This window comes from Aotus nancymaae, unplaced genomic scaffold, assembly GCF_030222135.1.
Source record: "Aotus nancymaae isolate 86718 unplaced genomic scaffold, 86718_ANA_hifiasm-v0.15.2.pri h1tg000014l, whole genome shotgun sequence".
Taxonomy (NCBI): Eukaryota; Metazoa; Chordata; class Mammalia; order Primates; family Aotidae; genus Aotus; species Aotus nancymaae.
Genome location: NW_026988425.1, coordinates 55,939,480 through 55,943,793, shown reverse-complemented (window position 1 = coordinate 55,943,793; position 4,314 = coordinate 55,939,480). Strand labels below are relative to the sequence as shown.

The window sequence follows — 4,314 nt, the reverse complement described above, 5'->3', positions numbered from 1 at the left end:
AAGAAACAAAACTCCAAAGTCTGAAGTATTCATCAAATCTAAAGCATTTCATCAGATCTAAGACACCACCTATAATAAGGCATGCCATTGTTTCATGTACCCCAATGAAAGGAACAGATTCTACCATACAAATTATAGATCATAAAACACATCTTAATTTTAGAGATTTTAAAATCGGGGGGGGAATGTGTTTTTTAGAATTATTTGTATATGTTTTACTGCTTTGGACTGTAATCAGCAGAAACTTGATTCACAAATGGATTGGATCACATACTTAGAAACCAATAAAAAGGGCTGACTTCAGTACCATACTCTCATGGCAGAAGGTCAGTGGGAGCTGGTGTGTGCAGAGGTCACATGCCATGAGAGGAAGCAAGAAAGAGAAGGTAGGTGTGAGGCTTCTTTTAACAACCAGCTCTCATGGGAACTAATAGAGTGAGCACTCACTGCCCCCTTCCCCAGGGTGACATTCCGTCTCATGAAGGACTTGCCCCCATGACCAAAACACCTCCCCTTAAGCCCCACCTCCAACATTGGGATCAAATTTTAACATGAGGTTTAGAGGGGCAAACATCCAAACTATAGCAAAGAGGATATCCTTACTGGTTCATAATCTTAGTGGGGAAGTTTCTAGTTTCTCACGACTAAATATGATGTTAGCCGTAAGTTTTTTGCAGATATTCCTTATCAGGAAGTTCCCCTCTATTTCTAATTTACTGAGAGTTTTTACCATGAATAGGTGATGAATTTTGTCAAATGCTTTTTCTGTATCTATTGATAAGATTATGTGATATTTCTTCTTTAGCCTGTTGATGTAATAGATTACATCAATTGATTTTCAAATGTTGAGTTAGCCTTGCATATCTAGAATAAGTTCTACTTGGTGTGTTGTATAATTTTTTTATGTTGAATTCCTTTTGTTAATATTTTGCATCTGTGCTCATGAGAGATATTGGTCTGTAGCTTTTTTTTTTTTATATAACATCTGCCTGGTTTTGGTATTAAGGTAATACTGGCCTCATAGAGAGCTAGGAGATATTTCTTCTGCTCTGTCTTCTGAAATAAATTATAGATAATTGCTATTTTTTCCTTAAATATTTGGTAGGACTCACCTGTGAATCCATCTGGGCATGGTGCTTTCTGTTTTGGAAAGTTATGAATTTCTTTACTACATATAGGCATATTCAAATTGCTTATTTCTTCTTGTGTAAGTTTTAGAAGATTGTGTCTTTTAAGGATTGGTTCCTTTCACCTAGATTATCAAATTTGTAAGCATAGAGTTACTCACAGTATTCTCTTATTACTCTTTTAATGTCCATGGGATTTGTAGTGATGTTCCCTCTTTTATTTCTGATACTAGTAATTTGTGTCCTTTCTCTTTTTTCTTAGCCTGGCTCAAAACTTAGCAATTTTATCAATTTATTTCAAAGAAACAGCCTATAATTTTGTTGATTTTATCTATTGAGTCCCTGTTTCCAAATTCATTGATGTGTGCTCTCATTTTTATTACTTTTTTTTGTTTATTTCGGATTTGATTTGATCTTTCTTTTAAAGTTTCCTAAGAAGACTTAAATTACTGGCTTTAGATATTTCTTATTTCCTGATATATGCATTCAATGCTCTGAATTTCCCTTTAAGCACTGCTTTTGCTGTATCCCACAAATTTTGATAAGTAGTTTTAAATTTTTCATTTAATTCAAAATGTTTTAAATTCTCTTGAGATTTCTTCTTAAATCCATGTGTAACTATGAAGTGTGTTGTTTAATCTCCAAGTATTTGGAGAGTTTACAGCTTTCTTTCAGTTATTGATTTCTAGTTTAATTCCATTGTGGTTTGAAAGCAGACATTATATGATTTCTATTTTTTAAAATTTGTTAAGGTGTATTTTATGGCCCAGAATGTGGACTATCTTAGTAAATGTTCAATGTGAGAAGAATGTGTATTCTAGTATTGTAGAATAAAGTAGTCTACGGATATCAATTATTGATTGATGGTGTTATTGAGTTGTGTCATTACTAATTGTCTGCCTGCTGTAACTGTCTATTTCTGATATAGAGGTGTTGAAGTCTCCAACTATTATAGTGGATTTATCCATTCCTTCTTTTAGTTCTAGCCTCACATATTTTGACCCTCTGTTGTTAGGTGCATACACATTAAAGATTGTTATGTCTTTTTGGAGATTGACCCCTTTATCATGATGTAATACTCATCTTTATGCCTGATAACTTTCCATGCTCTGAAGTCTGCTCTGTGTAAAGTTAATATAGGTACTCTAACTTTCTTTCAATTTATGTTAACATAGTATATCTTTTTCTACCCCTTTGCTTTTAATTTATATGTGTCTTTATATTTAAGGAGGGTTTCTTGTAGACAACATAAAAGTGTATATGGTTCTTTGATACACTCAGACAATCTCTATTAATGAACGCATTTACCATTCACGTTTGAAGTGGCTATATGGGTGGATTAACATATACCATATTTGTTAGTGTTTTCTATGTGTTGCCTTTGTTCCTATTCTTTCACTCTTTTTATCATCTTAGTTAAGCATTTTATATTATTCAATTTTCTTTTCCTTTTTAGCACTTCAGTTATACTTTCCTTTTTACTCATTTTTGGTGGTTATCCTAGAGTTTGCAACATAAGTTTATAGCTAATCCAAGTCTACATTCAGAAAACACTTTACCCCTTCACAGGTAGTGTGAATATATAACACCAAAATAATTCTCATTCATCCCTCCCATTTCTTATATCATTGCTGTCATTCATTTTACATAAACATACATAAATATATTTATACACACATAAGGATACCTAAACAAATGCATTGTTGCTATCATTAATTTGGACAATGTATTATCTATTATATCAATTAGAAATAAGAAAAATAATGTTTTTATTTTACCTTCACTTATTTCTTCTCTGATGCTTTCTTTCTTTATTTGGATCTAAGTTTTTGAACTATATAATTTTCCTTCTTTCTAAAGAAAGTCTTTTAACATTTTGTTCAAGGCATGTCTACAGACAATAAATTCTCTCAATTTTTGTTTGTCTAAAACATCTTTATTTTTCTTTCTCTGTTGAAGAATAATTTCACAGAATACAGCATTCTAAGGTGGTGTCTTTTTTCTGTCAAAACTTTAAATATTTCACTCTACTCTTTTCGCTTACATGGTTTGTCAGGAGAAATCTGATGTAATTCTTATCTTTGCTTCCCTATAGGTAAGGTATTTATTTTCTCTGGCTTTTTTTCTTTTAAGAATTTTTCTTTTCCTTTGATTTTTTGTAGTTTAAAAAAGATGGCGGCCTCCGTGTGCGGTGGGTTGCTGGGGCCAAGGGTGCTGTCCTGTAGCTGAGAACTGCCTTGCACTTGGTGAGCCTTGCACACCTCTGCGGTCTGCGCCAAGAACCAGGTGGCCCGAGTCTGCGTTAAGCAAGGGAGACAAGCTGGTGACCTACGAGGAGGCACACGCGCCGCACTACATCGCCCACCGTAAGGGCTGGCTGTCGCTGCACACAAGTAACCTGGATGAGGAGGACCATGCCGCAGAGCGAATGGTGGAGGATATTTTCCTTCGCAAGTTCATGTGGGGTACCTTCCCAGGCTGCCTGGCTGACCAGCTGGTTATAAAGCGCCCGGCTAACCAGTTGGAGATCTGTGCCCTGGTCCTGAGGCAGTTGCCTGCACACAAATTCTACTTCCTTGTGGGCTATAGTGAAACTTTGCTGTCCCACTTTTTCAAGTGTCCTGTGCGACTCCACCTCCAAACTGTGCCCTCAAAGGTTGTGTATATCTAGGATGATCCCCTTTTTTTTGCATCAAGCTGTAGCCTGCAGAGAATGGAAATGTGGGAAAGGAACGGTACATGAGGACCAAGGCATGGTCTCAGCTGCTTTTAATAAAGACCCTCTATGTTGATTTAAAAAAAAAAAAAAGAAAAAAGATGTTCCCAGATGTAGTTTTTCTTGACATTTATCCTGCTTGGTGTTCTCTGAGCCTCCTAGAGCTGTTGTGGCAATTGACATTACTTTGAGGAAAATGCTCAGTCATCATTTCTTCCAAGTGTTTCTTCTATTCTTTTTTTTTTTTTTTCCTTTTCCTGGTATCTTCACTGCACCATGTTACACTGTTTAGAGTTGTCCCACAGTTCTTGGATAGTCTCTCTTTCTTTCTTTCATTCTTTTTCTTTTTTGCTTTTCAGTTTGGGAGGCTTCTATTAAGATATCAACATGCTCAGAGATTCTTTCTTTAGCCATGTCTAGTCTACTAATAAGGCCATCAAAGGCATTTTTAATTTCTGGACAATGTTTTAG

General features: G+C 35.3%; 1 pseudogene; it reads left to right on the top strand.

The window, feature by feature from the left end:
- Positions 1–3,299: 3,299 nt before the first annotated feature.
- LOC105723837 (small ribosomal subunit protein uS3m-like) lies at positions 3,300–3,798 on the top strand (annotated as a pseudogene).
- Positions 3,799–4,314: the final 516 nt, after the last annotated feature.